This window comes from Pseudonaja textilis, chromosome Z (assembly GCF_049901715.1).
Source record: "Pseudonaja textilis isolate UNSWEBS1 chromosome Z, rPseTex1.2, whole genome shotgun sequence".
NCBI classification, from domain to species: Eukaryota; Metazoa; Chordata; class Lepidosauria; order Squamata; family Elapidae; genus Pseudonaja; species Pseudonaja textilis.
The window spans coordinates 76,750,738-76,777,026 of NC_142008.1; the positions used below are offsets into that span (position 1 = coordinate 76,750,738).

At 36.1% G+C, this 26,289-nt stretch overlaps 1 long non-coding RNA gene across 1 annotated transcript; it reads right to left on the reverse strand.

Annotated features, from left to right (window-relative positions):
* Positions 1-15,076: 15,076 nt before the first annotated feature.
* On the reverse strand, positions 15,077-25,711 carry LOC148124100 (uncharacterized). The gene is made up of 3 exons (XR_015740088.1): positions 25,584-25,711; positions 16,179-16,265; positions 15,077-16,072 (listed from the first exon to the last, which is right to left on the reverse strand). It is a non-coding gene; the product is annotated as an uncharacterized LOC148124100 (long non-coding RNA).
* Between the last annotated feature and the right edge of the window lie 578 nt (positions 25,712-26,289).

Consider the following 26,289-nt stretch of genomic DNA (forward strand, 5'->3'; position numbering starts at 1 on the left):
TTTTTTTAAAAAAAAATTTTTTTTTATTAACTTTACAGAACACACAGACAATCAAGGCATAATAACATAAAAGATCTTTCTGGAAAAACCAGTAGGACATACAAAATATTTCCAGATTATAATATATATATTTACATTATCTGCTCAGCTTCATATCTTATCCCAATTTCTCCTTTTCATTCTATTGTCCAGATTATATTTCTTACTAATTAAAATTTTTTGCCTTTCAAAAAACAATACACAAACATACAAGACATAAAACATAAAAAATATCTTTTCTGAAAGCTGCTTGATCCCGGGTTAAAACTCTTCGCACAGACGCAAATTCAAAGATCATATTTACTTTATATATCATTCCATATCTTATTACCATTTTCAATTTTCTATATAGCTTCTTCCCTCTTTTATCTTTCTTAGTTTTATTTTATTTATCTTATCTCAATACAATTCATAATACTTATCATTCTTTGTCTGTTCTTTTCCAGTTATCCATCCATCTTTTCTCTTTAAATATACTTCTCCTGTACACTGATTGGAGTAACGCCTTTGAATCTTTCCCCTAACTTAATAATGCTTGATATAACACTTACATCATACTGGGATTCTGATTAGTACATTTTAAAATTACACAATAAATTTTATAAGAAAAACAAGTACACTACAATTACAAAATAAAAGCATATAACCCACCATAGATACCATTAAAAAGCTAATCATATATATTAATACACATTTTACTCTAAATACACATACAAAAACACACTCTTATATACCTTCCAGAATCCCTTTTTCAATTAAATTTACCCATTGTCTCTAAATAGATTTTGTTTCTTTAAGTCTTGCTTCCCACCATTAAGGCTTCTCATCCCCTCCTTTCTCTCTTGTTTATTTTTCTCCTTGCCTTTTTTACCCCATTGTCTCTCCTCCTCCCTTTTCTTCTTCTTCTGCTTACCCCCTTTCTGTTGTTTTCTAACCTTATATCCACCTTTCATCTCATTTTTCTCTTTTTGGATTGTTTTCTCAAACCTTAAAATCCCCTTTTTCTTTTCCTCTTCCTTCTCCTCCCCAAAGAAAACCCATTGTTCATCCAAGATGGCTTCTTCTTCTTCTTTATTCCAGTCATCCTGCTGCGTAGTCAGTTTTTCATAAGTGCATACCGCCATTTCTAGAAATTGAAAAAGAGTGCCCAAAGTATCTTTTCCATCTTGCTCTTCTTTTTTATATTTTTGATATTGAATTTTTAGTTCATCCAGAAGCAATGCCATCATGAAGAGAAAAACTTCTTCAAAAACAACCACCCAAGTGTTTTTAATCAAGAATAATTCCAAAAAATTCCAAAGTCACTAAAAGATCCAGATAAACTATTTCTTTTAATACTTTTTTTTCCTTCTTCTATTTCTCTTTCTGGGGTTACTGATTGATCAAAAAGTTCCCATTAAAGTATATCTTTCTTTAAGGTTCTAGGCAGTCTCCTCCTTTTTCAAGCTCTGCTCCAAAAATTGTTTTTTCCTCTCCCCCCACTTACAACAGCAATTTCCCTTTAAACACTCAGAAATCCATACCTCAAATATGGGTTTTCCAATTTCTGAAGTTGTTAAATCCAAAGTCCAAAAATCCTTTATCTTATAACTTTCAAGTTGAATTACCTTTGGTGCCCAAATATATTTTTCAAGTTTCCGTCTGCTATTTCCATGGGGTGGGAGAGTGAATAAAAAAAGTTTTCCCTTGACAGCTTTCTCCGCCGCTTTTCTCTTCTTAGGAATACAATGTATCTTTCAGGCAATTCAAACAATTCCGTTCCAGGGTTTTAAAGGTTGTTATTTTCCCGGCTCAGCCAACACTTTCACTTCTGATTCTTCTTTCTCCTTCTTCCTCCAGCACAATCTTTTCCAGCTGCCGGCTTCTTTGTGGCGGCCATTGCTGACCACCGCTCCACCGCCTTGAGAAAAGGAGGTTAAGCTGGGTGAGGAGGGGGTCTGTGACACTCCCTAACCCCTTCCCAGATCCTCCCTATCTTCGGCTGCCTCTACAGGGCAGCCTTATCCTCCAGACCCATCAGGATCGGAGGCACCAAGATGGCTAGCACAACAGGGATCGCACACAGTCGCGAATCCCCGCCGCCACCGAAGCCTGGCAAACCGGAAGCCCCTCTATAGAGTCTTTGAGGGTAGAAGTTAAAACAATTTATGTCAAGGATGTGAGGGGTTTGTAGATATTTTCACAGCCCTCTTTTTGACTCGTGCAGTATACAGGTCCTCAATGGAAGGCGGTTGGTAGCAATAGTTTTTTTTTTTTTTTTCAGTTCTAATTATCCGTTGAAATCTGTGTCTGTCTTGTTTGGTTGCAGAGCCAAACCAGACAGTTATAGAGGTGCTGACTCAATAATTCCTCTGTAGAATTGAATCAGCAGCTCTTTGGGCAGTTTGAGCTTTCTGAGTTGGTGCAGAAAGAGCATTCTTTGTTGTGCTTTTTTGATGACGTTTTTGATATTAAATGTCCATTTTAAGGCTTGAGATATGATAGAACCTAGAAACTTAAATATCTCTACTGATATTGTGTTGTCTAGTATTGTAAGCCCTTCAGATCATGTAACTAAGTAAGCCCTATTGTAATCCATGCTTCTTGAGTTGTATTTCCATTTACAATTTTCATCCATGGAATTTTTCTTAGGCCCACTCTGAGTTAAAATCAGCTCCTTTAATTTTTTTTTTAAAACAATTTATTAGTTTTAACAGTTAAAAACAGCAAACAATACATATACAAATAAATGAAAGAAAAAAAAAGAAAGTAGAAAAGAAAGAAAAGAAAAGATTGAAAAGAAAGGAAAAAGAAAGAAAAAGAAAGAAGGAAAATTAAAAACATTCTTATTTATTTTACAGTTTGCAAGATCTTTTTTTTTTATAGCCTTTGATTTATGTCATATATACACCTATTCTATACATATATCACTATCTCATTATTATCAGTTAAAACTTTCCTCTTATGCCTTATGATATATAATTTATCTATGATTAATCCAATTATACCAACAATTCCAACTATCATAATATTGTGAAGTATCTTTGTTTTTTAGTGTCAGAGTCAGTTTGTCCATTTCTGCGCATTTTGAAATTTTATCAATAATCACTTCATCTGATGGAATTTGATGTTGTTTCCAGTTTTGTGCAAAGGCTAATCTGGCCGCAGTTAATATATGTATTGTTATATATTTAGCTTTTTTGGAAATTTGTTTGTCAAAGATCCCTAGTAGGAAGGACTCTGGTTTATACTCGATCTGCTCTTTTGTAATTTCTTCCAACCAAGTTTGGATTTTCTTCCAATAATTTTGGGTTTCTGTGCATGTCCACCACATATGGAAAAAGGTTCCTTCTTTTTTCTTACATTTCCAACAATACGGACTCATGTTGGGGTGCATCTTCGCTAGCCTCGAAGGAGGGAGATGCCATCTATAAAACATTTTATAAAGATTTTCCTTGTATGCTACCGATTTTGTGATCTTATTATTCCTGCCCCAAACTTTTTCCCCATTCTGCTAGTGTAATACTACGTCCTACATTCCGACTCCACGCAATCATATTCCCTTTTACAATTTCTTCTTCTAATTCTGTTTCTAGTAAATAATTGTAAAATTTTGTTATGCTTTTTTTGTCCGGTCCTAATAAAATCTTATCTAATTGTTGAAGTTTGTTGTTAATTCCAAATTCTTTCTTATCTTGTTTGTACCTACTTTGAATCTGAAGATAAACCCATTGATCAATTTTTAGTCCCTGGTCCTGAATTTCCTGCCTCGATTTCAAATTTCCTTGTGAGTCCAATAAGTCTTTATATTTAATCATTTTAGTAATTTCCAAATTGTTTGGGTAAATCATCGCCTCCATTGTTGAAATCCATATTGGTATTTTTATGTAATGTTTTTTCCGAATTTTCTTCCAAATTGTTAGTAGCGTGTCTCTAATTAAATGTCTATGAAAATATTTTTGACTGGTTTTCCCTATATCCCATAAGAATGCGTGCCACCCCCTTTGTAAGTCGTGGCCTTCTAGAAATAATATTCTTTTATTAGTTAACTTCACCCAGTCCTTCAACCAAACTAATGAGGTGGCCATATAATATAACTCCCAGTTTGGGACTGCTAACCCTCCTCTGCTCTTTGTATCTTGCATTGCTTTAACATTTATTCTGGGTTTTTTCCCTTGCTGAATAAATTTGAAGGTTGTTTTGTTGAGTTCTTCGAAGAACTTTTTGTGTAATTTAATTGGAATCATTTTGAATAAATATAGAAATTTGGGGAGAATGTTCATTTTAATGGTGGCAATCTGGCCTAATAGTGAAATTTGAAGTTTACTCCATGTTTCTAAATCTTTCTTTACCTGATGTAACAATTTGTCATAATTATTTTCTTTAAGTGACTTACAGTGTGGTGTTAACCAAATTCCTAGATATTTCACTTTCTTTGTCACTTGTATTTCCATTGTTCCTTCTAATTCTATTTTCTGTTTTTCTGTTAAATTTTTGGTCATTAATTTAGTTTTTTTCTTATTTATTTTAAGTCCTGCTACTGCTCCAAAATTCTCCAGTTCTTTCATCAATTTTAGTCCCCTATCTATTGGTTCTTCAATAAAGAAGATCATATCGTCTGCAAATGCTTGCAATTTAAATTCCTCTTTCTTAACCGTTAATCCCTTTATATCTGAATTTTTGCCTAATTCGCGTTAATAATGTTTCTAATGATAATATGAAGAGCAGTGGCGATAGTGGGCAGCCCTGTCTCACTCCTTTTTCTATCTTTATTGGGCGGTGTGTTCCCGTTTATTATTATATTAGCTTGTTGTGTGTCATAAATAGTTGTTATAATATTTTCAAATTTGGTACCCAGATTCAAATTATAATTTTTGAATTAAAAATTGCCAATTCAGATTATCAAAAGCTTTCTCTGCATCTAAAACATGAGTGCTACTTGTCTCTCAGGGTGGGCTTCATAAAATTCTAGTACATCTAATACTATTCTTAGATTATTCTTTATTTGCCTAGCTGGGAGGAATCCGTTTTGATCTTCATGTATATACAAGTTTAGCAGTCTTTTTAATCTGTTTGCTATAATAGAAGTAAATATTTTATAATCAGTATTTAGAAGTGAAATCGACCTATAATTGTTTATATATCTAGGATCTGTATCCTCCTTCAAGATCAACGAAATCAACACCCCCCTCCATGAGTCCGGCATCCTGGCTGCTAGTAAAACATCATTAAAAACTTCCAACATAAATGGTCCAATTTGTTCTACTATAACCTTATAGAGCTCCCCTGGGATTCCATCTAGGCCTGGAGTTTTGTTATTTTTCTGGTTATCTATTGCTGATTTCAATTCTGATTCAGTAATGTCTTTATTTAATAATTCTGCCATTTCTTCCCCAATTACCTTATCTTTAACTTCATCTAAATAATTCCTTATTCTATCTTCACTAACCTCTTCTTTTTTGTATAAATCTTCAAAGTATTTATGAATGATTTCTTTTTTCTGTTCTATTTCCTGATATATATCTCCCTTGCTGATATATTAACTGATATATCATTCTCTTTTCTTTCTTTCTTTTTAATTTATAAGATAGCCATCTTCCTGGCTTATTGGCATGTTCAAAATAGGTTTGTCTGGTCAAATTCAAATTTGTAATCATTTTCTCTTGTTCGATTAAATTCAATTTATGTTTAGCTATATTTATCTGATTTTGCAGTTTTGTATCTTTTGGAGTATTCTGTAGTAGAGTTTCTAGCTCCTTAATTCTTTGTTGTAGATTATTTTGCTGGGAATATTTTTCTTTATTTCTCTTGGCATTATAAGAGATTGTTATACCTCTTATTACGCCTTCATTGTATCTCATATATTTTGTTTTGTAGTTTCTCCATTATCGTTTTCTTTTATAAAAAAATTAATTCCTCCTTTAATTTATTGATGTATTCTTTCTCTTTTATTAATTGAGTGTTTAATGTCCACCTTTTCTTTGGTTTTGCCCTACCCCTTCCATATTATCTGTATTGGGTTATGGTCTGCCCATTCATTGGGCAAAATTTCCACTTCTTTTATTTCGTTTGCTATTTCCCCATTCATCCATAGCTCCTTTAAATTTTAAGACACTGGTTGGATTATATTCTATTGCTTGTGTTTGCATTATATTGAATTCCAATATGGCACGGTCACTTTCGCCCAAGGTTCCGGCAATTTCAACTCCCTCTATCACTTCTTCTCTATTAGTAAGAATTGGGTCTACTATAGCTTTTCTTCCTTTATCATGGATAATAAAGTTATCAGTTAGGTTGGTTAGGAATCTGTTTGATGTCCCACTTGCTGCAGAGTTTGTCTCCCAATTCATATCAGAGTCATTAAAGTCTCCCATTACTACCGTGGTATATTTCCTACATACATTTGTTTTGCAAAAAGTTCATCTTTCTTCTGTTTGGTAGGGCGGCCTGTAATATACACCTATAGCAATGTCATTCTTTTTTCCTTTTATATTGAGCCATATGGATTCTAGGAAATTTCCATCCTGGGTTTGGGGTATTTCTGTACAGATTTAGTGATCTGTTATATATAATGCAACTGCACTTCCTCATTTGTTAGATCTATTTCTTTTCAATAATTTGTATCCTTCCTACAGTACATTCCAGTCAGGAGTTTTATTTCACCATGTTCCAGTAATGGCAACTATATAATATTTACCTCCATGTACATATTTACCTTCATTTCAAGTTCACCCTGTTTGTTCCCTAAACTTTGAGTGTTTGTGTATAGACATTTGAGTCCTTTTGGGGTTTGGGATATGTTTCTTATATCTCCCACTTTGTATCTTGGTTTTCCATCCTTTCCATCATTCTTTACTTCAGTGGTTTTTCAGTTTTTCTTCTTTCTCTTTACTCCCTACCTCCTTATATGATTGATTAACCACTGGTTTTTGTTTGGAATCAGGTTCTAAAGGTCTTGAACATTACCCCCCTCTCCCCTCAATTTTAGTTTAAAGTCTTTCTGATAAGATGCCAAACATTTTCCAAATATATTCTTTCCAGTTCATGTGAGGTTCAATCCATCCCTTGCCAGTAGCCCTTCATGTATGTAATGCAGACCATGGTCTAGGAAACATAAGTTCTGTTGAAGACATCATTTTTTAAGGAAACAAAGGTAGCAGCAGACCAGCAGAGAGAGCATGGTGGACCCTGAGCAACAGCTGTGTAGAACTAAGTGACAGAGGAGCAGAGGCCCAGAGCAGTGGGCTTGTTGATGACTATCTTCACTGTGTTCCCTAGTATATCCAATGTTTTGGAAATTGTTTTGTACCTTTCTCCTGACTGACATCTTCCAACAATGCGATCTAGTTGATACATTGTTAGATCTTTTGCAGACCATGGCTTTTTCTTTAAGAGGCAACTGAGTAAATGTCATAAAAATCCTATTAGAATAGTTGAACTTTATATGGGCTTGATCAGTCATTGTAAATGATGTCAGTTATGTACTGGCTGCTATTTGTCATTAGTTTGAATGGGATGGTTAATTGTAACATCCCTTCTTGTAAGCAGTGTGCACCCTCAATGGTGGGATTCAAATTTTTTTACTACCAATCCTGTGGGCATGGCTTGGTGGGCATGGCTACGTGGTCATGTGACTGGGTGGGTCAAAAGAGAGAAACTCACTTTAACAATGCTCTTGGAGCAGGGGGTTGGACTATATGACTTGCGAGGTCCCTTCCAGCCCTGGATTGCTGTGCTATTTCAAAGCATCCTCTGAAGTTGTGTCTTGTGCCAGGGTTTGTGGTCCTTCCTTCCTCTCCTTTTCCTCTCCTTCCCTTCCTCCCTCCCTCCCTTCCTCCTTCTATCCATCCATCCATCCATCCATATCTCATTTACTTTCCCTTCCCTTCCCTCTTTCTCCCTTCCCTCCATTTCATTCTTTTTCCCTTCCATACCTTTCTTCCTCTTTCTCTCTTTCTCTCTCTCTCTCTCTCTTTCTTTCTTTCTTTCTTTCTTTCTTTCTTTCTTTCTTTCTTTCTTTCTTTCTTTTTCTTTCTTTCTTTCTTTTTCCCTCCTTTCTTTCTCCCATCACATCCTCTCTCTCTCTCTCTCTCTTTCTTTCCTTCCTTCCTTCCTTCCTTCCTTCCTTCCTTCCTTCCTTCCTTCCTTCCTTCCTTCCTTCCTTCCTTCCTTCCTTCTTTCTTTCTTTCTTTCTTTTTTTCTTTCTTTCTTTCTTTCTTTCTTTCTTTCTTTCTTTCTTTCTTTCTTTCTTTCTTTCTTTCTTTCTTTCTTTCTTTCTTTTTTTTCTCTTTCTTTCATCGCACCCCTCCCTGGTGCCCTGTTTTGGGCCTAGGAAGCCTCCCTGGAGCCCCAGGAGAGCCAAAATGGGGTGTGGGGAAGGCATTGCTCCTGCCCATGCCCCATTTTCAGTCTAAGAGGCCTCCCTGCATTTACTTGGGAGCCAGAATCAACTGTGCACATACACGCAAATCACACAAACACCAACCATCAGCTGTTTCTTAGCTTAGCCGAATTGCGGCAATCCTCTCTGCTGCTCAAATCAGCTGATCTAATAAACAACAGACTATCGGAGAGGTGAGAGGTAAGAGTGGGAGCTGGTGGGCGGGGCCAGTCAAAATTTTCCCTACTGGTTCTATGAACGATTTAAAATTTTCCCTAGAGGTTCACCCGAACCGGTCAGAACCCCCTGAATACCACCCCTGGTTATGCAACCATATTATTGTAATTTTTTCCCCCAAAAAAGATTTCAGTTTGTTTTTCAATTTACTTGTATACCTTATATGTTATATCAAATGTGAGGAAAAAAATTCTGAAGTGATTTAGCTTGGTCTGGTTTTTTTTTACATTTCAAAAACCTAGCATTTTAAACAGGGTGTCTAGACTTTTTATATATCCACTCAGTCTAAATTTTGTATGAATAAAGCTGCATATGTTTGCTTCCATAAATTTGAAGAGATGATAATAAAGATGGCAACCAAAATAAAACTATGTACTTGTCCCTGCTTACTCTCTCTCCCACATATTGGCTTTCCCTTTATTTGTGTCTCAAATCTTATTTTTGCTGTGAACTAACAGTATATCAGTATATATATGGTAATTCCCCTCATCTACACCTTTTAAGGAAAGGGAAAATAATGCAATTTGTCAAGGACATTTTCTAGTACACTGACAAACTTCTACCCCTAGGGCTCTTCAGATCACTGCTTGAATCCAATATTAATTCTTGGGTTTAACCAGGCCAAGGCCTGCACACAATAACCCCCCACCAGTTCACACATGGCCTGTCTTGGGGCTGCCAGAGCTTTCCCCATCCCCTGAGACACCTTGTACTCCACTTCTCCCACATCCATTGACTTCCTCTCCAGTCATCATGTGTCAATCCACTTTTCTGAAAATCACCTTCAGGAAGAAGAAGTAACTGATCCATCCTGCAGCCTTCCTATATATTCCTATATACCAAGTGGTACTATCCTAGAAGCACTGCCATTTTGGGAGTGGAAAATTTCAGGGCGCATAGGAAGGCTGCAGGAAAAATTGGCCAATTCTCCTTCCTAAAGGTGATCTTCAGAAAATGAAAATGAAATGAAGCATGATGTGGGGAGGACAGTGCAGGACCCAGTAAGATGGAAAGCAAATCCAAGGCCTGTGGGATCCAGTTGGGTGGGATGAGGAGGAGGATAGATGGAGAGGCATTTCAGTGTCCCTGTGGTCAGCTATAATGGTGAGTGGATTGCTTTTCCTTCCCAGTCAATGCCAATCATGACCCAAACCTGCCTTTTCCAGAGAAATAAAAATTTGTCCTTTTTGGATTTGACATTTCACTTTCTTTTTGGGTTATCACTGAATCTTTAAATAAGGTTAACAAATGCATCATGCTGGGAGGAGAAATGTTATCAGATTTGATAAATGAGGTGATAATATGATTACCGAATATTCTCTCAGCCTTCCATCCTTCCGAGGTGGGTAAAATGAGGACCCAAATTATTGGAGGCAATATGCTGACTCTGTAAACTATATTAAAATAGGCAAATATCATATTGTTTTTTTCCCCCACCAGTGTAAATTACCATTTGAAAATACATAAAATCTCAGGAAAATACTGTATACTTTTTCAAATCATTCAAGGTACTTTTAACAGAAGGACCATAAGAATATAAAGTGTATTCTTAATCATGATTAATTCCACACCTGAAATCCACACCTGAAATCAAGATGGAATTATAAGAAACAGTGGACACTCACAGTGATTCTCACACCAATAATCCTGTGTAAAACTTCCTCCTCATTCCATAAAAAAACTTTTAAAAATAATCAGGCTGGAGGGAACAGAGTCAGTGCCAGAGTATTGTCTTTGTTATGGCTGGTTGCATAATAGGTATTTAGATTAAATTTGGCATTTTATCCATCTATCAAGTCCTTCTCAAGGACCTAATGTTATTGTTATCATGGTTTGATGCACAGTTAGTAAGATGCTTATACTGGACTTGGTTTTGTTATCCACCTACCAAGTCCTTCCTATGTAGCTAATATTATTGCTATTACGGTTTGACAGAGATAGCAAGATGTTTACATTGAACATGGCATTGTTATCCATCTATCAAGTCCTCCCCAAGCACTTAATGTTATTGCCATTATAGTTTGACGCATAGTTAGCAAGATGTTTACAATGGATGTGGCATTTTTATCCACCTATCAGGTCCTTTTGAAGGACCTGGGATAGGCAGCTGCTGTGTGACTGGCTTAAAGCTGTGGTTGCAGAATGTAGCCTGTTCTGAATAAAGCTGCCTTTTGCAATGGATAAATTGATGACGACTTTGTCAAGGCTGATATGTTCAAGTGGGACTTCAGAGATTTTGGAATTGTGCTCAATGGACCTATTAGTACTGATAGTATATTTACTTTTTTTTTGACAATTATTCTACATCCAATAGCAGGTTCTTGGGAAATTTTGTGATTTCCTCTTTTTTATTGTGCTATCTCTGCACACTGTAGCATCCCATTATCCAGACTTTTTGGTTTATTTTATATTTAAGTTGTTAATTTTGGCAGGTGCTTGTCTGTTTAAATTCTAAAGTCCCAGTAAACATTTGCTTCTTCAGTTTCTATTACTTGGTCTATTTTGTGGTCCTATTAGTTCTTGCTTGTAGGCAAATGGTATTTCTTGCTGATCTTCCAATGCACCATCATTACCATGCCGTTGTCTATGCCATCTTCTTGCAGTATTAACTTTCTTCAGCTTTTTTTTTGAAGAGGCAGCATTTGCTTTCTCATCTCAATTCTCTTTTTGTTCTTAAGGCTTGGTCTTGTGAAGCCATAATTTGCTTAAGGCTTGGTCTTGTATAGCCATTTGTTCTTAAGGTTTGGTCTTGTGTAGCCATAATTTGCCCCTTTGTTTCTTTCTTCAACTTTTCTCTTCTTAGACATTGCCAGGTCTTGTTATTTTAATTATTAATTTGTTATCTTGTTAATTTGCCTGTTGATTTTTTAATGTGTCTACCCATGTAATGTATTGCTATGTATCTTTTCTATTGTTCATCTGAGCTTTCATGTAGGCCAGTTTGATCTCTCCAGTACTCAGTAAGCCTTCATGGTATATTAGCTTCCATACATCTTCTTCACTGTCCTTCAGATAATCTTCCAATGCCTTTTCTTCTTCAATTGTCTGGTGTTTTTGCAACATTACAACAATTTCAGCTATTTTGCACAGTTATTGTTATCTGCCATTAAAACATGTCTGAAAATGCTGTTTCTCTTACTGGATCATCATGCATGTCTCATGTTGTTGGCAGGCCAACCATTGTACAGTCTTGGACAGGAAGTGAAAGTTCGAGTGGTATTATGAAAGAAAATCCATTGCCATCCAGTGCAAATGGAACAATATTGGAACTACATGTTCTGCTCAGTGATACTAAAATATTTGTAAATCTTTCTACAAAGAATTATGGTTTACTTATTTATGCTGTGTTGAGTGTTTCTCATCAATTAATCAGAAATACACAATAATATTTTGTAGAACTGTAATATGTATTGTTCTTAGCACATGGCACACTGCCATCTACTGGTTTTTTAAATGATCTCTCTTTCTCTTTCTCTCCCTCCCGCCTTCCCCCCTCCAAATTAATGCATGGGCAGACACATTAAAAAATCAACAGGCAAATTAACAAGATAACAAATAAACAATTAAAATAACAACAAGACCTGGCATGACATCTTTTAAAGCTTAAATCATTGTGCATTATAGAACCCATATGCAAAGTTAGATCAACTTATAAAACATATTTTGGTTTTGTATTATTTCTCATAATTAAATACTGTTACAAGTAGGAAAACATAAAGCATGTTATTAAAATAACTAACATCAGTTCCCAAGTCATTAGGTAAATGTGTTCATCTTTTCACATCCTCAGAAAGAGTTGCTCACTTATACTGTTTCATAAGCAGTGGACCAGCATCTGTATTTCCAAATTTTTAAAAAAAATGTTAGCTGACACATTAATTTTGCTGAATGTTGAAAATATTTATATTATGATTTTTATATATTTGTAGTATATATATCAAGCTTTACTGACACATTCTGTGTCTAGTATGTATCTCAAATTAAGACCTGCAAGTTCTTTCTATATGCTAGTAATTCAAATTGCATACAATCAGCAGCACATTTAGTGATATTTTCTTCCATTAAACTGGAATTTTATGATATTTCAACTACAGCATCAGAAACATTGTCTATGAACCCAATTATGCAGATTGGGCAATACAAAGATAACTCTTTTATGATAGTGCTGCATTTGAACTGGAGTAGAGTGACATTAACTTAGAATTTCGATTTCTCATGCAATATCACTCACATCAGTGGTGGGATTCAATTTTTTTATTACTGGTTCTTTGGGCGTGGCTTGGTAGGCGTGGCAACTCATTCGTGAAAAGGTAAAGGTACAATTCTTAACTCAGGGGAGTAAACTGCTATGCATAACCCTACTGCTCCTTCATATATGTTTTATCGATAGTCTTTCTTTTTTACCCATGATTTACTGAGTAAATTACCCAAAGCTATGGGCTTTCGAGTATCCAAGGGTTATTTTCCTCATTTGTTCAATACTGCAGAGAATCAAGATTATGTGGGCATGTTGCCAGATGCCAAATATTACAGCCCTGAAACCATGATTCCCAGTGAGAGAGAGGAATTTGAAAAATGGCATGCTGCTAATAAAGGTACAACGTTTAACCTCAGAAAAGAACTTGCATACTACTGCAAACAAGATGTTAAGATACTGAGAGATGCTTGTAATAGGTTTAGGGAACAAGTAATGGAAATGACAGGGAGGGATTTTTTCACAGGGGTTGGAGAGATTCTTGAAAAGAGAGAAACTCATTGCATTGATTCTTTCTAGTATGTAACATTAGCATCTATTTGCATGGCACAGTACCGGTTCATGTTTTTGAAGAAGGATACCATTGCACTAGCCCCTTTGGACAATTACCAGAAAAGCAAGAAAACCCTTTTTTCTCGCTCTATACAATGGTTGATGTATATAGAGCATACTGAGGGGATCAACATCCAACATGCTCTACAGTGAAAAACAAGTAGGTATTTACTTTTTGGATTACTTCGAGGTCATAAATGGGGTCCTCACGGCATTTGAATTTTATGGATTTTTTTTTTCATGGTTGCCCTATATGCTACAAGGCCCAGGACTTCAACAAACTGCTTGATTCAACCTATGGTGTGTTGTACGCCTGCAATAGGACAAGGGAAGAATACCTGAAGAGTGAAGGTTATGTAGTACGCTGCATCTTGGAACATGAATGGAACGATATGTTGTAGAACGATGAGGGTGTGAAACGCTTTCTAGCAGATCGTAAACTCCCCACTCCATTGAATCCCAGAGATGCCTTTTTTGGAGGTAGACCAAATGTCATATGTTTGTACTATAAACCAAAGCAAGGGGAGCAAATCTTATATTATGATTTTACAAGTTTATATCTTTTGTGAACAAGAACAAGTTGTATCTGATAGGCCATCCAGAAATCATATACCAAAACTTTGGGGATATAAAGCAATATTTTGGATTCGCAAAAATTAAAGTGTACACACCAAGGGGCCTCTAGTTTCCGGTACTGCCACACAAGTTTCGGGGGGAGGGGAATTAATGTTTAGTCTGTCTGCAACCTGCACAGAAAAACAACAAGTTATTGAGTGTCACCACAACAATGAAGAAAGAGCCCTAAGTGATACGTGGTGCACTGTAGAATTGAATGTTGCTGTGGAGAAAGACTACAGAATTGCAGAGATCTATGAAGTGTGGCATTTTGAAAGGAAGAGAAAAAACTTGTTTTCAGAATATATTAACATGCATCTCCGTCAAAAGCAGGAGGCTAGTGGATATCCCGATTGGTGCAAAACAGAGGAAGAGACTTATGTTCAGGATTATAAAAAGAATGAGGGGGTCCACTTATGCAGGGAACATATTGAATTCAATCCTGCTAAAAGGCAGATTGCAAAACTGTTTTTAAACTCTTTGTGGTGTAAGATTCTTCAGAGGCTTGTTTAAGAATTCTTTTCTGGCATCTGTCTGTAACTTTCTGGGGGCTCTTCCTGATTGGAAGATAGTCTGTGAAGCATCGGCAACCCCACTCCCAGACTTATCAGATAAACAGACAGCCCAGGCAAATTTGGATAGTACATCGATCACTGTTAAAATGAATTTTGTGCCATTGTTTTCAGAGGCAAATCCTGATAATTCCACAAGGTCTACTTGCCATTGACAGTCTATGCAAGAAACTATTGTTGCATTCCTAGGAAAATTTATTCTTGCTGGTTTATGAAGGTGCTTATACGCATCTTATATGCAAGATGCTTATATGCATCTTGTCCAGAAACCCATGTCTTGACATACTTCAAGGTTAAGTTTTTAAAGTGCTTCCTCCCAGCCTTAAGTAGTGCTTTTACACCACCATAGCTTCCAGTGCATTCAGGTGTATAATATAGTTCCTTTAGAATATTTTCATACTTCATTCTGCATCATTTAATCTGTATAATAAACACACTTTGCTCTTTAGCACAACCATTTTATTTGTAATTTACAGAGCATTCACACAACCTTAATCAGCAGAATAATAGCCTTCATCAGTACTATCATTACTGGCATCACTATCTTCATCAAGATAGTAGTCATCAAACATATTGTCATGCCCTTGGTAGAGTCGGACTCTGAGGGAGAGGAGGAACAGCCAACAGGGAGTGGAGGTGTGGCTCCGGGTGTTGTGGAGGAGGCTGGGGAAGGACAGAGGCTGGCTGGGCAGTCAGAGGAAGAACCATGCCCATCCCCTCTGCATCTTAGGACATGCAGGGAAGAACGGAGAAGGAAACAACTTGGCTTATGAGAGAGGAAGCAGCCATGATCCCCCACATTGGTGGCAGCTGGGGAGAATCGTATATAAGAGAGACTGTTAAAACACAGCATTGCCAGAAACAAAGTGTGTTTTATTTTGGGTTGAAGTTAGCTTGGTTGGCATCCTTCCAATAGACTGTGCCTTGTTATCTCCTTGAATTTGGTAATTATTTATCCTGGTCCATTGTAGATTTTCCTTCATTGTAGTTTTTTTAAAAATTTCACCTCTATTTGTTCATTAAGTTTGGACTTGCTTGCTTTTAAAGACTATTTTTGAGTACGTTTTATCGCCAACTGAGAATTATTGAACAGTGAGGCCAAGTTGGAGGCATTAAAGGACATTTATTTACATTTTGGATTTTGTTACATTTGTGTTACACTCCGGATCATCACACATATACAATCAGCAACACCACATGCGCATCCTTCAGCAACATTATCTTCATTAGAAATGTCTCTTTTAATGTCCCCCAGTAAACAATAGGGATAATCATAACTCTTCAGAACACCATCATTAATATCATTAACAGCCGCTGTAAACATTTTGGTAATAGATGTTGTAGGGCTCCTACAATCTCCACCGACAGCTATAGATTCAGACTTGCTTGAGATACTTCTTAAAAAAACCAGACTGCTGTCATGTTTATATCCAGGAGCGGTTTCTGTTTAAATATACAAAAAATAGGACATTACTATAGCTATCACCAACTCTCCATTTATTATATAACATTATCATCAGTAGTAAAAAGGCAATTTAGTTCCATTTACCTTAGCATCCCTCTGCAGTCTCTTCACTGGTTGAGAGGTTTGTTATTAAGGAGGCACTGATGTTTGGGCTATAACCAGGAACAGAACCTGGAAAATATATTAATTCATTACCTATCATACCGATAACTGAGATCATTATTTACACGTTTAAATATATAACAGGGTTTTATTTATTCATGTCTGTTCCTTGGACTGGCAATAAAGAAAATCTCTTAGTCATTTCCCAGCCCTCCAGGTAAGAACCGACGTGGTTGACCACCTCTTCACATTGTACTGCATCCCGTATGTTACAACATGGTAGATGACATCCAAACAAAATAGGCCTGAAGTTATGTAAGTTTTCATCAAATATAGTACAACATATTTTATGGCAATCATTCAAAATGGGCCTTGACTCAGGTCATGATGTAGAAGGGTCTACAATGCTTTTATTATTTTCTTTGCAAGGCGCCATGACGTTGTTAAATGTGGTTTATGCTTTAAGCAGCTGAATTGCCACTCTTCTGCAAAGGCCCCCCTCTTCTATCAGGCCAAGATCTGCAGACCATGCCTGAGACAGGCTCGACCCTGCCGTAACCAAGGTTGTCACACATGGCACCATGTGCATTGTGCTCATGCTCTCTATCAAACATATGCAGCCCATGCCCATACGCCACCACTGACCTGGGCATGCCCCAGTTGTCCTGCAACCTCCTGTCATAAATAAGCATGCACATAACCCCAACTTTTTATAATTAATTTTTTACTCTCACTTTTATTTTTCATGCCTTACACATCACCCCATTGCCCATCAGTATCTGATAAATACAAAAATCACATACAAAAAGTTTTCTTTACAAAAATAGTACTTAATTTTTTTTTTACATCTCTGCAAAGTAAAACCCCACCAAGAACAAAGAAAAGGCAATGATGAATTCCATGCATTACAACTGCAAATGGGGGGGCAAGGGGTCTTACTTTGCTCAATATTGCTTTTTATTTCCTGGCCTGTGTAAACACAGCACCAGGTTTTTGGTCCCTGGCAGGAGCATGCTGCCAATGACCCCTTCGGAAACGCTTCCGTTGTGGTTTTTTTGGCATTAGCAGTACCTGTGCTCTAGCCATCATTCATTCATTCATTCATTTTGATTACGGCAACGGACAGTCTTTCTGGGCAGGCAAGCTACTTCTATGTGCTCAGTTTGTCAGCCATTTCCTTTCAATCAATGGGATTGCACCTCTGAACCGGAGTGGCAACATCACAGGCTGATACTGTCAATCTCTGGCTCTACAAATATGGGCCAATGGGAAAGCTTCCCAGTGAATAATTAATATGTTGCAATACTTCAAGATGAAAGGTGTTAGTGTTTGGGGATAAACCCCCTAGCAGAGTGTGCAGCAGCAGTCAAGCCAGGCAGCCAAATGAGAGTGAGGCTGGGCCCTAGAGTATACACACACTTGAGACAAATACACTGTTTGTGGTTTAAATAGGTATTTAATTCATACAGAGATTAAGAATAGTCATTCAGTCCATATATCAGTATCCAGTTTATCAAGTCCAGTTATCAAGTCCATTAAACAGTAAATACAATGTTCTTATCTGCTTGTATATCTTCTCCATATGATACCTTTCTCTCAAGTACTATGCTGAATCCTCAGCTCACCAATAAACAGTCCTTGTGTTCAGTTGAGAGAAGTATCTGGCACAGTAGCCATCCAGAGTAAGCAGATAGACGTTCCAACACACAGCAGACAGCAGACCTGGAACAGTAACCAGGTGCATCCAGAAGCCGGACTCATACAGTTGCATCCAGAAGCCGGACTATTACATTTCCCCTCCTACCTATATGGCTGCCTGCAACCGCACCCACAATGACATTGCAGTTTCTAGCTTTAAAGCTACATGACACTTAATCCTAGGTTTACATATTTATTCAACCCAAACCTGGTTGGTGTATCCATATACCCAACAAAAGGGTTAGTGGGATAGGGAGAAATGGGTCTTCTGCTGTTATTGCGCTTCCAGGTAACGGGTCCTGGGGGTCAGAGAGGGGGGAACGGTGTGTGGCAATGTCACAACTACAGGGTGAGAGGAATTATGGGGCAATGGGTGTGGCTTGCAATGACTTTACAGTTCTTCTGGGAAACATGGGTTTGTGGGTAATGAGGGTGGGCTTATGATGTCAATCCTCCATGGTAAGGGGTGGATCTATGATATCACAAAATGGGAGGAGTTACAATGTAGACAAAATGTCACAAAAGGGGCAGGGCTAAAACATAGTCAAAATTTGGTATGTACTACATACTACTCTGCAGATTGAAAATTACACAACGAAGTTTTTCTTGCTTCAATATTTTAAATACAGGGAGAGTCAAAGTGGCCCCCTCTATTGCTCTGGCCTATTTGAGTAGAAAAGTCCTGTGGAAAGTGTAATTTGCCAAATGATCAGCCAAAATACATTTTCAGCCAAAGAAATTTTCAATCAATCACATAAAGCACATTGACAGAAAGTTATCTGTGTCATTGCCCTCAAATACTTCATGTAGGTTGAAGTAAACTTATTGCAAGCCAGGAACACCTACTATGCTAAAATTGCAGGATGCAGAAATGGGAACCTATATAATAGGTAAATGGCAGCAGGAAAATAAAAGCTGGAGAGTGTGGATGGACACTTTCTGAATTATGGCTTACTTGGAGATCAATATAGAAGGGGGTCTGAATGAAAATATTCAGTTTTGGGAATAGAAAAGCTAGTTCAGAATTACATAGAAAATCCCAATTTGGGTGTGATAGAGCAAAAGAAGGAAGAGGGAAAGAAGAAAAGAAAACTGTTAGAAACCAGCAAAAGGGAGGAAGGCTACTTAGGAATAAAGAATAAGAGTAAGTTAGTTTTCTTTTCTTCCCAGCAATCTTTTGTTGAGATGAATTTCATATCCTGCACCTAACAACAACAACAAAAAGGCAGTAAGAATGTGAAGGATGGCTTGCAAAAAATTAACTTTTTTGATTGGCAGTTTAATCATAAAGACCATTAAAAAACTAAATGTTTCACCTTTGAGAGAATTGATCATGGGATTTGGGTGGAGAACTGAGCTTTCTAGGGTTACAAGGAAAATTAAAACAAACTAGAAAGATTGCAGACCTATGTCAGAGAAGGAACTTAGCAGTAATGGAAGTAATGGAACCTGTCAACCTTCTAAGTAGACCAGACATGAAACATAACATGATAATTCTATTATAATGCAAGTCAGAAAGTACAAATCTACCATGGTCTCTTTTCACAGGGCTGATCATATCATATATGATGATAAGTTTCTTTCTCTGTTCATTATTCTCTCCTCTCCCACACCTTTTTATCTGATCCTCCCCTAGGCAGCATCTCTTACACTTGCTTCCCAAAATCAATCCCACAGACCATTACAACACATGAGACTTTTAGCAATAATTACTTTGTACAAAAGAAGAAAGGGTGAAATTATTTGAATACATAAAATGGTTTTGATATGCAGTATACCTGTGTGAAAGAAGATGCCTAGTTCTAATGCTAAGGGAGTCCCTCTCCACTATCACAGGACCCAGAGAGATTTGTTCATATTTTCAGTGGCTTAGTGATATTCATATTATTATACTACCTTAGTGATATTCATATTATTATACTAACAATGTACCTTGTTACATTGCTCTTGTGGATGTAAGATGTTTCCTAATAATATCAGTTGCAAGAAGTTCATAACTAGAAATGAGGTTGTTTTTTTATAAGAAGGCGAATCAATCCATAGGGTGTCCCTGTTGGTGAAAGGTTAGTCAGTAGATTTGCCTAAAATGAATTCTGTACAAGCTGAATAAGATTCTCTGGGAAATTTGCTCTTGAAATCAAGATCAGATTCTGTGTTTCAAGATAACAAAGGCTGCATTCACCTGTAGCTTCTCTTCTTACACCATTTTTTTTTTAAATGAGAGCTGGGATCCTATGAGAATCTCCTCCCACTCCCCAATGTTTTTTCACAATCTGAATTCAGGGGAAAGACCTGCACTACTCTTGCAACAGAAAGCCCTATCTAAACTTTTAGATTTTAGATTTATAATATATATTATTTTCTTATCTGGTATAGTTAATATTGTACCTCCATCTATGGAAGCTAACAAGCTAGCTATTCCTACTTGGCTACTTGGACTGGTGTGATGTATATATTTCATAAATCAACTGAACTCCAAAACCATTTTAAAGAATATTTTCTTATATTATTGAATACAAATACCATCCAGGGTATCTCGGAAGCAGATAACATATATATTTAATAAATTAAATGATAGAAAGTTTTAATTTATTTTGATCATTACAGTGTAACTGCCATTCTATTCTAGAATCATTTTTAAGCCAAGTAGTAAGTGTCTTCTTTAAGTGTCAAAAAGCTATGAATATTGTACATCAACTTCTGTTGATAAACCTGCAGTATATTGGTTATTGTCATTCTTGATTGTTAAGCTTACCTGTGATCCAATATTGGGTTATTCTGTTATCTTGTCTACCTATATAAATTATAATTCCTGTATACTCATTGGCATTAATTTTTCTGGAAGTTTCAATAAAGTAAGCAACAGAAAAAGATACTTCTGACTCTAATGGTGTTTTTTAAATTTGATCAATAGAAAAAGATTACTTTTCAAGATTGATCAGTCAGGAAAAACTTCATATCAAATAACATAAACAGATTCTTGGGTATACTGCATTTAGTTTTTCAAATACATGCACCAGTATTTTGCTTTACTTGTTGTGGAAATGAACTTTATAAGACAAAATCACAAAAATCATCACAATGACATAATCCCCAATTATAACTTCAACAAAGGCAACTATGATCTTATAGACAACGATCTCTCATCCCTTGATTGGCAATCATTATTCACTGGATGCAATACTGTTGAAGACCATTACAACATATTTTTACTTGAAGTCAAAAGAGTCATCAAACTATATGTACCAACAACAACTCCCAAAACAAAAAAGAAACAGATTACCATAACAATAAGGAAACTTCGGTCCAAAAAGAGATCACTCTGGTGAAAAAACAAATCTGGTCACGTTGCCAATTTCAAAAGCCGATACAAAAATTTATGCCACCAGATAAAGACTGAATGCACCAATTATCACATTAAACAAGAGGAAAACCTTCTATGCACCAATTCCACCCACGCTTTTTACAATTTTGTAAACAACAAACAAAAAGAGTCAAGGTCCATCCCACCCCTGATAGGACCTAATGGTAAAGACTGCAATGACGACACCATTAAAGCCAACCTCTTTAACACATTCTTCAGCTCAGTATTTGTAAACAGCAATGGATCATGCCCAGTATTTTCTAGCTGAACCACAGACAACTACAATGATCTAATACATATCGATTTTACAGAAGACAATGTTGAAAAAGCACTACGCAATCTAAAACCATCTCTATCTATTGGACCGGATGGAATATGTGCCTACTTCTTAAAAAAGCTATCCACTGCCATAGCCGAACCTCTAAGCATAATCTTTGAAAAATCTTTCAGGACCAGTTCCTTGCCTAACCTACGGTCACAAGCCACGGTCATCCCCATCTTCAAAAAGGGAGACCCCAGCCTAGTTGAAAATTACAGACTAATCTCCTTATGCTGCGTCACCTGTAAAGTCATGGAATCAATTATTAACCAATCCATTATCCTCCACTTAGAGACAAACAACCTACTCTCCAATAAACAATTTGGTTTCAGGGAAAAACTATCCTGTCATCTGCAACTCTTACACTGCAAAAACATATGGACTACACAACTCGAACAGGGCAGAGCAATAGACACAATCTACATAGACTTCTGTAAAGCCTTTGATTCAGTGGTACACGACAAACTATTCCTAAAACTAAAATCTTATGGTATCTCTGGACAACTGCATAACTGGATAGAAGCTTTCCTGTCAAACAGACAACAAATGGTCAAAATTGGGAGTGTCCTATCAAATTCTGTACCTGTCAACAGCGGTGTCCCCCAAGGCAGTGTTCTAGGACCAACTGTCTTCATACTCTACATAAATGACCTCTGAGATCATATTAAGAGCAACTGCGTTCTTTTCGCTGATGATGTAAAGCTGTTCAATACCACAGACAATACTGCTACCCTTCAAAAAGATCTTGACTATGTATCAGAATGGTCAAACAAATGGCAACTTCAAATCTCAACAAATAAATGCTCTGTCTTATATATTGGCAAAAAACATCAGAAAATAAAATACGAGCTGAATAGTCAAGATCTTGTTGATGATCCAAGCTCTGTAAAGGAACTTGGAATACTCATCTCAAATGATTTAAGTGCTAGAGCCCACTGTAACTACATAACCAAAAAGGCATTAAGATTTGTTAACCTAATCCTACGTAGCCTTTTCTCTGGTAATATCACACTACTAACTAGAGCATACAAAACATTTGCTAGACTAATACTTGAATACAGCTCATCAGTCTGGGACCCACATTATGTATCTGATATTAGCACAGTTGAGAAAGTCCAGAAATATTTCACAAGAAGACTTCTCCACTCCTCTACTCGTTGTAGAATACCTTATGCCACCAGACTTGAAATTCTAAACCTATAAAACCTTGAATTACACCATCTTCAGTCTGATCTAAGTATGGTATATAAAATCATACATTGCAATGTCCTACCCATCAATGAATACTTCAGCTTCAACCATAACAACACAAGAGCACACAATAGATACAAACTCAAGGTTAACTGCACCAAACTTGATTGCAGGAAATACGACTTCAGCAACAGAGTGGTTGACTCTGTGGTTTCTTCCCCAAACCCCCAAAACTTTAACCTTAGACTGTCTGTTATTGACCTTACCCCTTTCCTAAGAGGTCTGTAGGGGGCATGCATAAGTACACCAACGTGTCTACCATCGCTGTCCTATTGTTTCTTTTCTTTTTCTTATAGGTACCCATTTCATGTATTCATAACTATGTATTTACTTATACCTATTATCTTGTAAACAATTGACAAATCAAATAAATAAATAAAATAAATAAAACAAAGAGATTAACTGACTTGAAGCATTGAGTGAATGCAACAATATTAGCAAAGTACAGACTAGTAGATAAATGCATACCATCTCTACAATTATTTTCAAGAAAAAACCTGGGCACACCAAAACATAATCAACTATGAAAGTGGGCAAGGTCAGCAGAGTTCAATTATTACTAATTATTTAACTACCATAATAGTTCAAGGAAGAACCATTTTTAAGGAGAAGGAAGACGTCTTAATATGAGAAATAGTCATCTAAGAGGGAGAAAAATCGTTTACACTTCCTCCTGTATAATTACATAATTATAAACATATGTTTGTGGATACTGGCATGAGTAACAAATTGCTGGGATAAGTGATTTTCTGGCTTATTGGTGATAGTAATAGTACTACTACTAGTAGTAGTAGAGTGTATCTAATTCATTTACCCTTGTTATTTATATTCAATTGAAACTACAGCACTAATAGAACAATAAAGAGCATTTAATTGTTAAAAGAGGCATAGGACAAAGCATTGCAGAAATGGTATGATAATATTTATTATATACTAGCTCCATACCGTGGTTCACTATGAAACTATATGATCGGGCTTAGTTTTCTGGGAAGAAAATAAAGGGAACAATTGTGCCTCTTCCTACCAGCATCCATCAGTATTCATCTGGCTAGCGTCCTGTCAGTGAGTGAGAAAGTTGAGGCTGTTTGGAAACTGAAACAGTATTTGCTGTATGAGCAAGGAGACAGCAAGGAACCTGGGCGTGGTTTAGCTCAATTGTTCTGTACTAAAGCTGCTTGGTGCTCTGAAACTGAAACTCTTCTCCTTTGCTTGTGTTTTGCATTTGGAACATATTTCTTTTCAGGTGGGGAGGGAGAGTAGAATTCCTTAGCATCAGAGTGTATTAATAATAATATATGAAATACTAATGCTCTGATGATCATTTCGAAAAATCCTTTCTTAGTGAGCACCTAGAACCCAAGAGGAACATACGTGCCAAATTTCAAGTTTGTAGGCTTTATGGTTCTGGAGATTTTATGATGATGCGTGTGTGGTATTTCGGTTTTATATATATAGATTTAGCTTTATGCTGAAAAATAGAAGGTTCTCATTAAATAAAAATTCTGTGATTAATTTTTCTAAACATTATTTGTTGTTCTTATAAAGCATACATACTGTATATAATAAAAAATATACTACAATAGTGATGAGCCTCTTGACTCATATTCCGACATTTCACCCACAACTGTAGTGGGTATCTTCAAAGATGAATGTTGTTTGCTCTGTGATATACTTTTTGGCAATTCACAGGAAAAAAAGCAGAAATGAACTGTCTTTTTATTTATAGTAGAACTAATAATCAATTGGACCATGTCATCAGAATTTTGAAATACTGGTTTCTGGTTGGTTCTTCATCCCAATAAATTTGTAATTGATCTGATTTAAAGAAGTTCCAGAGGACTAGCTTTTATTGACTTTCTTTGAAACATACTGCTGCTTATAATTTGTCAAGTGAGAGTTCTAAATGGTTTGTTAATTAAAGTCTTTTATTTTGAAGTAAAACTAGAAACCAGGTGTTAATCTTTAAACTCTCTTTATTCTGAATATCTTTTCTGGGCACCAAACTATGATGATAACAAACAGTGGACTTTTGCCAGTTTTAACTAATCAAATTGATGGATTTTTCTCATTGGTTTGAAAATAGTTTTTAAGTTGTGTTTTGTTAGTAACTTTCAGTTTGTAATTTTTTTTGACATATGGAAAAAACTCCGGTTCTACTGACAATGTTTTCTCCTTAAATGTTTACATCATACTATTTTATTGCTGGATTGCATTTGTCTGATTTTAGTGGCAGAGAACCATTAATCTTTTAGTGTTGCCAAGATTATCTTAAGTTTTGTACTTTAAGACAGTCTTCAAGGAAGAAAGAGGCGGTTGAGATTATTGGGGATCAAGAACGGAAATGTGTATTTTATAAAGGAAGCAAATGTGGATGGCTACTGCATTCTGAAGGTGTTGTTTTTTATTTTTGCCATCAAGAATGATACTTGGATAAATTTAAATATATCTTTTCTAATTCTAGCATTGCAATAAAGTTGTAGTGATTAGGACTTTCAGTGCACATTTTTACATATAATGTATTTACATATAATGTATTTTAAATGGTTGTTAAATTCTGGTACCCAAATTTAAAACATAAGATGAATTATGAATTGAATTTACCAATTAAGATCTTAAAGCCATTTAACTATTCTATTTACATCTTTTTAAAGCAAAACAAAACTGCTAATTATGAACTTAAGTAGTGCATAAAATGTCTGCTGATTAAAAGTCACTGAAGTTGTCAATTCATTACACAATATTATCTCATAATTACCTTATGGTTATCAACAGACGTCTGACAAGAGGGTGTATATGTTCATTCCTCTGCTGTGATTATTAGCTACCATAATTTGCTGGAGGCTACAGAAATAACTTCTTTTTAAAAGGAGGTAATGCTATACAGGATATAGATATTGAGGTAAATGTTTCAGGCAATGCTAAACTTACCTCAGTTGACCCAAATATTGCCTGTCAAACTAGTTTGACAGGGAACAGAAACTAACTGCATAAATATACTCTCAGAGTATGGCTACAAAGTAATATGAGAGTAAAAGCAAAGGTAGAGAGATTATTTTCATTATGAAAAAGTGGTCAAATCTTAGTCTCCTAGGAACTCTGATTGATGCTTGTTGTACTTCTGAAAGCTAGAAACTTCTGAAAATGGTTAGTTTGTCTTACAATATGATAATAATTTATTAGAAACAGTAATCATTCTCACTATTAAAAGGTATTAGAAAAATATGATTAAAGTCCAACTGCCTTTCTTAGAACCAAAATGCTCTTTCTGTTAGGTGAAAAGAGACCAGTTGTTGCTTTTACTTTGAGACATCCAAGATTGGGTTTGAAAAATTAAGAAGGTATTCTCACCATGTGATCAAAGCCATGCCCCTGATATGTTACCATATGATGCACATAAAAATAGGGCATCATTTTGATTGCACACTTGCAATCTGCAATTTTGAATGTTTTGATCTAACTAT